Source organism: Chiloscyllium plagiosum, unplaced genomic scaffold (assembly GCF_037043375.1).
Source record: "Chiloscyllium plagiosum isolate Xiang-an unplaced genomic scaffold, Cpla_swu_hap1 HiC_scaffold_49, whole genome shotgun sequence".
In the NCBI taxonomy this organism is placed as follows: Eukaryota; Metazoa; Chordata; class Chondrichthyes; order Orectolobiformes; family Hemiscylliidae; genus Chiloscyllium; species Chiloscyllium plagiosum.
In genome coordinates, this window is record NW_028270187.1 from 621550 (window position 1) to 633639 (window position 12090).

The following is a 12090-nucleotide window of genomic DNA, read 5'->3' on the forward strand; positions in this document are numbered from 1 at the left end:
TCGGTCAGCCCCTCACTCGGAGCACCGTGCACAATTCCCCGGTCTCCCCTCGGTCAGACCTGCACTCAGGGCACCGTAGACAGTTCCCCGATCTCCCCTCGGTAAACCTTCACTCGGAGCATCGTGTACAGTTCTCCACTCTCTGTATCCCCCTCAGTTAGACCCACACTCGGAGCACCGTGCACAGTTCCCCGGTCTCCCCTCGGTCAGACCCACACTCGGAGCACCGTGCACAGTTCCCCGGTCTCCCCTCGGTCAGCCCCTCACTCGGAGCACCGTGCACAGTTCCCCGGTCTCTCCTCGGTCAGACCCGCACTCGGAGCACCGTGCACAGTTCCCCGGTCTCCCCTCGGTCAGCCCCTCACTCGGAGCACCGTGCACAGTTCCCCGGTCTCTCCTCGGTCAGACCCGCACTCGGAGCACCGTGCACAGTTCCCCGGTCTCCCCTCGGTCAGACCCTCACTCGGAGCACCGTGCACAGTTCCCCGGTCTCCCCTCGGTCAGACCCCACACTCGGAGCACCGTGCACAGTTCCCCGGTCTCCCCTCGGTCAGACCCTCATTCAGAGCACCGTGCACAGTTCCCCGGTCTCCCCTCGGTCAGACCCTCATTCGGAGCACCATGCACAGTTCCCCAGTCTCCATATCCCCCACAGTTAGGTACACACTCGGGGCACCGTGCACTATTCCCCAGTCTCCGTATACCCCACGGTTAGACCAACACTCAGAGCACGTGCACTATTCCCCAGTCTCCGTATCCCCCTCAGTTAGGTACACACTTGGAACACCGTGCACAGTTCCCCGGTCTCCCTCGGTCAGACCCACACTCGGAGCACCGTGCACAGTTCCCCGGTCTCCCCTCGGTCAGACCCGCACTCGGAGCACCGTGCACCGTTCCCCGGTCTCCCCTTGGTCAGACCCACACTTGGAGCACCGTGCACCGTACCCCGGTCTCCCCTCGGTCACTCGGAGCACCGTGCACAGTTCCCCGGTCTCCGCTCGGTCACTCGGAGCACCGTACACAATTCCCCGGTCTCCCCTCGGTCAGACCTGCACTCAGGGCACCGGAGACAGTTCCCCGATCTCCCCTCGGTAAACCTTCACTCGGAGCATCGTGTACAGTTCTCCACTCTCTGTATCCCCCTCAGTTAGACCCACACTCGGAGCACCGTGCACAGTTCCCCGGTCTCCCCTCGGTCAGACCCACACTCGGAGCACCGTGCACAGTTCCCCGGTCTCCCCTCGGTCAGCCCCTCACTCGGAGCACCGTGCACAGTTCCCCGGTCTCTCCTCGGTCAGACCCGCACTCGGAGCACCGTGCACAGTTCCCCGGTCTCCCCTCGGTCAGCCCCTCACTTGGAGCACCGTGCACAGTTCCCCGGTCTCTCCTCGGTCAGACCCGCACTCGGAGCACCGTGCACAGTTCCCCGGTCTCCCCTCGGTCAGACCCCACACTCGGAGCACCGTGCACAGTTCCCCGGTCTCCCCTCGGTCAGACCCTCATTCGGAGCACCATGCACAGTTCCCCAGTCTCCATATCCCCCACAGTTAGGTACACACTCGGGGCACCTTGCACTATTCCCCAGTCTCCGTATACCCCACGGTTAGACCAACACTCAGAGCACGTGCACTATTCCCCAGTCTCCGTATCCCCCTCAGTTAGGTACACACTTGGAACACCATGCACAGTTCCCCAGCCTCCACTCGGTCAGACCCCACACTCGGAGCAACGTGCGCAGTTCCCCGGTCTCCCCTTGGTCAGACCCCACACTCGGAGCACCGTGCACAGTTCCCCGGTCTCCCTCGGTCAGACCCACACTCGGAGCACCGTGCACAGTTCCCCGGTCTCCCCTCGGTCAGACCCGCACTCGGAGCACCGTGCACCGTTCCCCGGTCTCCCCTTGGTCAGACCCACACTTGGAGCACCGTGCACCGTACCCCGGTCTCCCCTCGGTCACTCGGAGCACCGTGCACAGTTCCCCGGTCTCCGCTCGGTCACTCGGAGCACCGTACACAGTTCCCCGGTCTCCACTCGCTCAGACCCTCACTCGGAGCACCGTGCACAGTTCCCCGGTCTCTCCTCGGTCAGATCCGCAGTCGGAGCACCGTGCACAGTTCCCCGGTCTCCCCTCGGTCAGACCCGCACTCGGAGCACCGTGCACAGTTCCCCGGTCTCCCCTCGGTCAGACCCCACACTCGGAGCACCGTGCACCGTTCCCCGGTCTCCCCTCGGTCACTCGGAGCACCGTGCACAGTTCCCCGGTCTCTCCTCGATCAGACCCGCAGTCGGAGCACCGTGCACAGTTCCCCGGTCTCCCCTTGGTTAGACCCGCACTTGGAGCACCGTGCACAGTTCCCCGGTCTCCCCTCAGTCAGACCCACACTCAGAGCACCGTGCACAGTTCCCTGGTCTCCCCTCGCTCAGACCCTCACTCGGAGCACCGTGCACAGTTCCCCGGTCTCTCCTCGGTCAGACCCACACTCGGAGCACCGTACACAGTTCCCCGGTCTCCCCTCAGTCAGACCCCACATTCGGAGCACTGTGCACAGTTCCCCGGTCTCCCCTCGGTCACTCGGAGCACCGTGCACAGTTCCCCGGTCTCTCCTCGGTCAGACCCGCAGTCGGAGCACCATGCACCGTTCCCCGGTCTCCCCTCGGTTAGACCCGCACTTGGAGCACCGTGCACAGTTCCCCGGTCTCCCCTCGGTCAGACCCACACTTGGAGCACCGTGCACCGTTCCCCGGTCTCCCCTTGGTCAGACCCACACTTGGAGCACCGTGCACAGTTCCCCGGTCTCTCCTCGGTCAGACCCGCAGTCGGAGCACCGTGCACAGTTCCCCGGTCTCCCCTCGGTCAGACCCACACTTGGAGCACCGTGCACAGTTCCCCAGTCTCCCCTCGGTCAGACCCCACACTCGGAGCACCGTGCACAGTTCCTCGGTCTCCCCTTGGTCAGACCCCACACTCGGAGCACCGTGCACCGTTCCCCGGTCTCCCCTTGGTCAGACCCACACTTGGAGCACCGTGCACAGTTCCCCGGTCTCTCCTCGGTCAGACCCGCAGTCGGAGCACCGTGCACAGTTCCCCGGTCTCTCCTCGGTCAGACCCACACTCGGAGCACCGTACACAGTTCCCCGGTCTCCCCTCGGTCAGACCCCACATTCGGAGCACTGTGCACAGTTCCCCGGTCTCCCCTCGGTCACTCGGAGCACCGTGCACAGTTCCCCGGTCTCTCCTCGGTCAGACCCGCAGTCGGAGCACCATGCACCGTTCCCCGGTCTCCCCTCGGTTAGACCCGCACTTGGAGCACCGTGCACAGTTCCCCGGTCTCCCCTCGGTCAGACCCACACTTGGAGCACTGTGCACCGTTCCCCGGTCTCCCCTTGGTCAGACCCCACACTTGGAGCACCGTGCACAGTTCCCCGGTCTCTCCTCGGTCAGACCCGCAGTCGGAGCACCGTGCACAGTTCCCCGGTCTCCCCTCGGTCAGACCCACACTTGGAGCACCGTGCACAGTTCCCCAGTCTCCCCTCGGTCAGACCCCACACTCGGAGCACCGTGCACAGTTCCTCGGTCTCCCCTTGGTCAGACCCCACACTCGGAGCACCGTGCACCGTTCCCCGGTCTCCCCTTGGTCAGACCCACACTTGGAGCACCGTGCACAGTTCCCCGGTCTCTCCTCGGTCAGACCCGCAGTCGGAGCACCGTGCACAGTTCCCCGGTCTCCCCTCGGTCAGACCCACACTTGGAGCACCGTGCACAGTTCCCCGGTCTCCCCTCGGTCAGACCTCACACTCAGAGCACCGTGCACAGTTCCCCGGTCTCTCCTCGGTCAGACCCCACACTCGGAGCACCGTGCACAGTTCCCCGGTCTCCCTCGGTCAGACCCACACTCGGAGCACCTTGCACAGTTCCCCGGTCTCCCCTCGGTCAGACCCGCACTCGGAGCACCGTGCACCGTTCCCCGGTCTCCCCTTGGTCAGACCCACACTTGGAGCACCGTGCACAGTTCCCCGGTCTCCCCTCGGTCAGACCCCACACTCGGAGCACCGTGCACCGTTCCCCGGTCTCCCCTTGGTCAGACCCACACTTGGAGCACCGTGCACAGTTCCCCGATCTCCCCTCGGTAAACCTTCACTCGGAGCATCGTGTACAGTTCTCCGGTCTTTGTATCCCCCACGGTTAGACCCACACTCGGAGCACCGTGCACAGTTTCCCAGTCTCTGTATCTCCCTCAGTTAGACCTGCACTCGGAGCACCTTGCACAGTTCCGCGGTCTCCCCTCGGTCAGACCCGCTCTCGGAGCACCGTGCACAGTTCCCCGGTCTCCCCTCGGTCAGCCCCTCACTCGGAGCACCGTGCACAGTTCCCCGGTCTCCCCTCGGTCACTCGGAGCAGCGTGCACAGTTCCCCGGTCTCCCCTCGGTCAGACCCGCAGTCGGAGCACCGTGCACAGTTCCCCAGTCTCCCCTCGGTCACTCGGAGCACCGTGCACAGTTCCCCGGTTTCTCCTCGGTCAGACCCACACTCGTAGCACCTTGCACAGTTCCCCGGTCTCCCCTCGGTCAGACCCCACATTCGGAGCACTGTGCACAGTTCCCCGGTCTTCCCTCGGTCACTCGGAGCACCATGCACAGTTCCCCGGTCTCCCCTCGCTCAGACCCTCAATCGGAGCACCGTGCACAGTTCCCCGGTCTCTCCTCGGTCAGACCCGCAGTCGGAGCACCGTGCACAGTTCCCCGGTCTCCCCTCGGTCACTCGGAGCACCGTGCACAGTTCCCCGGTCTCCCCTCGGTCAGACCCGCAGTCGGAGCACCGTGCACAGTTCCCCAGTCTCCCCTCGGTCACTCGGAGCACCGTGCACAGTTCCCCGGTTTCTCCTCGGTCAGACCCACACTCGTAGCACCTTGCACAGTTCCCCGGTCTCCCCTCGGTCAGACCCCACATTCGGAGCACCGTGCACAGTTCCCCGGTCTCCCCTCGGTCAGACCCCACATTCGGAGCACCGTGCACAGTTCCCCGGTCTTCCCTCGGTCACTCGGAGCACCATGCACAGTTCCCCGGTCTCCCCTCGGTCAGACCCGCACTCGGAGCACCGTGCACAGTTCCCCGGTCTCTCCTCGGTCAGACCCGCAGTCGGAGCACCGTGCACAGTTCCCCGGTCTCTCCTCGGTCAGACCCCACACTCGGAGCACCGTGCACAGTTCCCCGGTCTCCCTCGGTCAGACCCACACTCAGAGCACCGTGCACAGTTCCCCGGTCTCCCCTCGGTCAGACCCGCACTCAGAGCACCGTGCACAGTTCCCCACTCTCTCCTCGGTCAGACCCCACACTCGGAGCACCGTGCCCAGTTCCCCGGTCTCTCCTCGGTCAGAACCACACTCGGAGCAGCGTGCACAGTTCCCCGGTCTCTCCTCGGTCAGAACCACACTCGGAGCACCGTGTACAGTTCCCCGGTCTCCACCTCTGTCAGACCCCACACTCGGAGCACCGTGCACAGTTCCCCGGTCTCTCCTCGGTCAGACCCACACTCGGAGCACCGTGCACTGTTCCCCGGTCTCTCCTCGGTCAGACCCACACTCGGAGCACCGTGCACAGTTCCCCGGTCTCCACTCGGTCACTCGGAGCACCGTTCACTGTTCCCCAGTCTCATAATACCCCTCGGTCCGACCCGCACTCAGAGCACCGTTCACAGTTCCCCAGTCTCCATATCCCCTTCGGTCAGACTCCACACTCGGAGCACCGTGCACAGATCCCCGGTCTCCCCTCAATCAGACCCACACTCGGAGCACCGTGCACAGTTCCCCGGTCTCTCCTCGGTCAGACCCACACTCGGAGCGCCGTGCACAGTTCCCCGGTCTCCCCTCGGTCAGACCCTCATTCGGAGCACCATGCACAGTTCCCTGGTCTCCCCTCGGTCAGACCCACACTCGGAGCACCATGCACAGTTCCCCGGTCTCCCCTCGGTCACTCGGAGCACCGTGTACAGTTCCCCGGTCTCCACCTCTGTCAGACCCCACACTCGGAGCACCGTGCACAGTTCCCCGGTCTCCCCTCGGTCAGACCCCACACTCGGAGCACCATGCACAGTTCCCCGGTCTCCCCTCGGTCAGACCCCACACTCGGAGCACCGTGTACAGTTCCCCGGTCTCCCCTCGGTCAGACCTGCAGTCGGAGCACCGTGCACAGTTCCCCAGTCTCCACCCGGTCACTCGGAGCACCGTGCACAGTTCCCCGGTCTCCACTCGGTCACTCAGAGCACCGTTCACAGTTCCCCGGTCTCCATATCCCCCTCGGTCAGACCCGCACTCGGAGCACCGTGCACAGTTCACCGGTCTCCCTTCGGTCAGACTCCACACTCGGAGCACCGTGCACAGATCCCCGGTCTCCCCTCAGTCAGACCCACACTCGGAGCACCTTACACAGTTCCCCGGTCTCTCCTCGGTCAGACCCACACTCGGAGCACCGTGCACAGTTCCCCGGTCTCCCCTCGGTCACTCGGAGCACCGTGCACAGTTCCCCGGTCTCCACTCGGTCACTCGGAGCACCGTGCACGGTTCCCCGGTCTCCCCTCGGTCACTCGGAGCACCGTGCACAGTTCCCCAGTCTCCATATCCCCCTCGGTCAATCCCGCACTCGGAGCACCGTGCACACTTCCCCGGTCTCCCCTCGGTCAGACCCCACACTCGGGGCACCGTAGACAGCACCCCGGTCTCCCCTTGGCAGACCCACACTCGGGGCACCGTAGACAGCTCCCCGGTCTCCCCTCAGTAAACCTTCACTCGGAGCACCGTGCACAGTTCCCTGGTCGCCCCTCGGTTAGACCCACACTCGGAACACCATGCGGAGTTCCCCAGTCTCTGCATCCCCCACGGTTAGACCCACACTCGGAGCACCATGCACAGTTCCCCAGTCTCCGTATCCCCCACGGTTAGATCCACACTCGGAGCACCATGCACAGTTCCCCGGTCTCCCCTCGGTCAGACCCGCACTCGGGGCACCGTGCACAGTTCCCCGGTCTCCCCTCGGTCAGACCCACACTTGGAGCACCGTGCACCGTTCCGGGGTCTCCCCTCGGTCACTCGGAGCACCGTGCACAGTTCCCTGGTCTCTCCTCGGTCAGACCCACACTCGGAGCACCGTGCACAGTTCCCCGGTCTCCCCTCGGTCAGACCCACACTCGGAGCACCATGCACAGTTCCCCGGTCTCCCCTCGGTCACTCGGAGCACCGTGTACAGTTCCCCGGTCTCCACCTCTGTCAGACCCCACACTCGGAGCACCGTGCACAGTTCCCCGGTCTCCCCTCGGTCAGACCCCACACTCGGAGCACCATGCACAGTTCCCCGGTCTCCCCTCGCTCAGACCCTCACTCGGAGCACCATGCACAGTTCCCCGGTCTCTCCTCGGTCAGACCCACACTCGGAGCACCGGACATAGTTCCCCGGTCTCTCCTCGGTCAGACCCACACTCGGAGCACCGTGCACAGTTCCCCTGTCTCCACTCGGTCACTCGGAGCACCGTGCACAGATCCCCGGTGTCCCCTCGGTCACTCGGAGCACCGTGCACAGTTCCCCAGTCTCCATATCCCCCTCGGTCAGTCCCGCACTCGGAGCACCGTGCACACTTCCCCGGTCTCCCCTCGGTCAGACCCCACACTCGGGGCACCGTAGACAGCTCCCCGGTCTCCCCTTGGCAGACCCACACTCGGGGCACCGTAGACAGTTCCACGGTCTCCCCTCAGTAAACCTTAACTCGGAGCACCGTGCACAGTTCCCTGGTCGCCCCTCGGTTAGACCCACACTCGGAACACCATGCAGAGTTCCCCAGTCTCCATATCCCCCACGGTTAGACCCACACTCGGAGCACCGTGCACAGTTCCCCGGTCTCCCCTCGGTCAGACCCGCAGTCGGAGCAGCGTGCACAGTTCCCCGGTCTCCCCTCGGTCAGACCCCACACTCGGAGCACCGTGCACAGTTCCCCAGTCTCCCCTCGGTCAGACCCGCAGTCGGAGCACCGTGCGCAGTTCCCCGGTCTCCCCTCGGTCAGACCCACACTCGGAGCACCGTGCCCAGTTCCCCGGTCTCCCCTCGGTCAGACCCACACTCGGAGCACCGTGCAGTTCCCCGGTCTCTCCTCGGTCAGAACCACACTCGGAGCACCGTGCGCAGTTCCCCGGTCTCCCTTCGGTCACTCGGAGCACCACGCACAGTTCCCCGGTCTCCCCTCGGTCAGACCCCACACTCGGAGCACCGTGCACAGTTCCCCACTCTCTCCTCGGTCAGACCCATACTCGGAGCACCGTGCCCAGTTCCCCGGTCTCCCCTCGCTCAGACCCTCACTCGGAGCACCGTGCACAGTTCCCCGGTCTCCCCTCGCTCAGACCCACACTCGGAGCACCGTGCACAGTTCCCCACTCTCTCCTCGGTCAGACCCCACACTCGGAGCACCGTGCCCAGTTCCCCGGTCTCCCCTCGCTCAGACCCTCACTCGGAGCACCGTGCACAGTTCCCCGGTCTCCCCTCGGTCACTCGGAGCACCGTGCACAGTTCCCCGGTCTCTCCTCGGTCAGAACCACACTCGGAGCACCGTGCACAGTTCCCCGGTCTCCCCTCGGTCAGACCCCACACTCGGAGCACCGTGGCCAGTTCCCCGGTCTCCCCTCGGTCAGACCCCACACTCGAGCACCGTGCACAGTTCCCCGGACTCCCCTCGGTCAGACCCCACACTCGGAGCACCGTGCCCAGTTCCCCGGTCTCTCCTCGGTCAGAACCACACTCGGAGCACCGTGGCCAGTTCCCCGGTCTCCCCTCGGTCACTCGGAGCACCGTGCACAGTTCCCCGGTCTCCCCTCGGTCAGACCCGCACTCGGAGCACCGTGCACAGTTCCCCGGTCTCCCCTCGGTCACTCGGAGCACCGTGTACAGTTCCCCACTCTCTCCTCAGTCAGACCCACACTCGGAGCACCGTGGCCAGTTCCCCGGTCTCCCCTCGGTCAGACCCCACACTCGGAGCACCGTGCACAGTTCCCTGGTCTCCCCTCGGTAAGCACCTCACTCGGAGCACCGTGCACCGTTCCCCGGTCTCCCCTCGGTCAGACCCCGCACTCCGACCACCGTGCACAGTTCGCCGGTCTCCCCTCGGTCACTCGGAGCAGCGTGCACAGTTCCCCGGTCTCTCCTCGGTCAGACCCACACTCGGAGCACCGTGCACAGTTCCCCGGTCTCCCCTCGGTCAGACCCTCATTTGGAGCACCGTGCACAGTTCCCTGGTCTCCCCTCAGTCAGACCCACACTCAGAGCACCATGCACAGTTCCCCGGTCTCCCCTCGGTCACTCGGAGCACTGTGTACAGTTCCCCGGTCTCCACCTCTGTCAGACCCCACACTCGGAGCACCGTGCACAGTTCCCCGGTCTCCCCTCGCTCAGACCCTCACTCGGAGCACCGTGCACAGTTCCCCGGTCTCTCCTCGGTCAGACCCACACTCGGAGCACCGTGCACAGTTCCCCGGTCTCCACTCGGTCACTCGGAGCACCGTTCACAGTTCCCCAGTCTCATAATACCCCTCGGTCCGACCCGCACTCAGAGCACCGTTCACAGTTCCCCAGTCTCCATATCCCCTTCGGTCAGACTCCACACTCGGAACACCGTGCACAGATCCCCGGTCTCCCCTCAGTCAGACCCACACTCGGAGCACCATGCACAGTTCCCCGGTCTCTCCTCGGTCAGACCCACACTCGGAGCACCGTGCACAGTTCCCCGGTCTCCACTCGGTCACTCGGAGCACCGTGCACAGTTCCCCGGTCTCCCCTCGGTCACTCGGAGCACCGTGCACAGTTCCCCAGTCTCCATATCCCCCTCGGTCAGTCCCGCACTCGGAGCATCGTGTACAGTTCTCCAGTCTCTGTATCTCCCTCAGTTAGACCTGCACTCGGAGCACCTTGCACAGTTCCCCGGTCTCCCCTCGGTCAGACCCCACACTCGGAGCACCGTGCACAGTTCCCCGGTCTCCCCTCGGTCAGCCCCTCACTCGGAGCACCGTGCACAGTTCCCCGGTCTCCCCTCGGTCACTCGGAGCAGCGTGCACAGTTCCCCGGTCTCCCCTCGGTCAGACCCGCAGTCGGAGCACCGTGCACAGTTCCCCAGTCTCCCCTCGGTCACTCGGAGCACCGTGCACAGTTCCCCGGTCTCCCCTCGGTCAGACCCACACTCGGTGCACCGTGCACAGTTCCCCGGTCTCTCCTCGGTCAGACCCACACTCGGAGCACCGTGCCCAGTTCCCCGGTCTCCCCTCGGTCAGACCCCGCACTCGGAGCACCGTGCACAGTTCCCCGGTCTCCCCTCGGTCACTCGGAGCACCGTGCACAGTTCCCTGGTCTCCCCTCGCTCAGACCCTCACTCGGAGCACCGTGCACAGTTCCCCGGTCTCTCCTCGGTCAGACCCGCAGTCGGAGCACCGTGCACAGTTCCCCGGTCTCCCCTCGGTCACTCGGAGCACCGTGCACAGTTCCCCAGTCTCCCCTCGGTCAGACCCGCACTCGGAGCACCGTGCACAGTTCCCCGGTCTCTCCTCGGTCAGACCCCACACTCGGAGCACCGTGCACAGTTCCCCGGTCTCCCCTCGGTCAGACCCCACACTCGGAGCACCGTGCACAGTTCCCGGTCTCCCTCGGTCAGACCCACACTCGGAGCACCGTGCACCGTTCCCCGGTCTCCCCTTGGTCAGACCCACACTTGGAGCACCGTGCACAGTTCCCCGATCTCCCCTCGGTAAACCTTCACTCGGAGCATCGTGTACAGTTCCCCGGTCTTTGTATCCCCCACGGTTAGACCCACACTCGGAGCACCGTGCACAGTTCCCCAGTCTCTGTATCTCCCTCAGTTAGACCTGCACTCGGAGCACCTTGCACAGTTCCGCGGTCTCCCCTCGGTCAGACCCGCACTCGGAGCACCGTGCACAGTTCCCCGGTCTCTCCTCGGTCAGACCCACACTCGGAGCACCGTGCACAGTTCCCCCGTCTCCCCTCGGTCAGCCCCTCACTCGGAGCACCGTGCACAGTTCCCCACTCTCTCCTCGGTCAGACCCCACACTCGGAGCACCATGCACAGTTCCCCGGTCTCTCCTCGGTCAGACCCACACTCGGAGCACCGTGCACAGTTCCCCTGTCTCCACTCGGTCACTCGGAGCACCGTGCACAGTTCCCCACTCTCTCCTCGGTCAGACCCCACACTCGGAGCACCATGCACAGTTCCCCGGTCTCTCCTCGGTCAGACCCACACTCGGAGCACCGTACACAGTTCCCCGGTCTCTCCTCGGTCAGACCCCACACTCGGAGCACCATGCACAGTTCCCCGGTCTCTCCTCGGTCAGACCCACACTCCGAGCACCGTACACAGTTCCCCGGTCTCTCCTCGGTCAGACCCACACTCGGAGCACCGTGCACAGTTCCCCGGTCTCACCTCGGTCACTCGGAGCACCGTGCACAGTTCCCCAGTCTCCATATCCCCCTCGGTCAGTCCCGCACTCGGAGCACCGTGCACACTTCCCCGGTCTCCCCTCGGTCAGACCCCACACTCGGGGCACCGTAGACAGCTCCCCGGTCTCCCCTTGGCAGACCCACACTCGGGGCACAGTAGACAGCTCCCCGGTCTCCCCTCAGTAAACCTTCACTCGGAGCACCGTGCACAGTTCCCTGGTCGCCCCTCGGTTAGACCCACACTCGGAACACCATGCAGAGTTCCCCAGTCACCGTATCCCCCACGGTTAGACCCACACTCGGAGCACCGTGCACAGTTCCCCACTCTCTCCTCGGTCAGACCCCACACTCGGAGCACCGTGCACAGTTATCCGGTCTCCCCTCGGTTAGACCCACACTCGGAGCACCGTGCACAGTTCCCCGTTCTCCCCTCGGTCAGACCCACACTCGGAGCACCGTGCCCAGTTCCCCGGTCTCTCCTCGGTCAGAACCACACTCGGAGCACCGTGCACAGTTCCCCGGTCTCCCCTCGGTCAGACCCTCACTCGGAGCACCGTGCACAGTTCCCCGGACTCCCCTCGGTCAGACCCACACTCGGAGCACCGTGGCCAGTT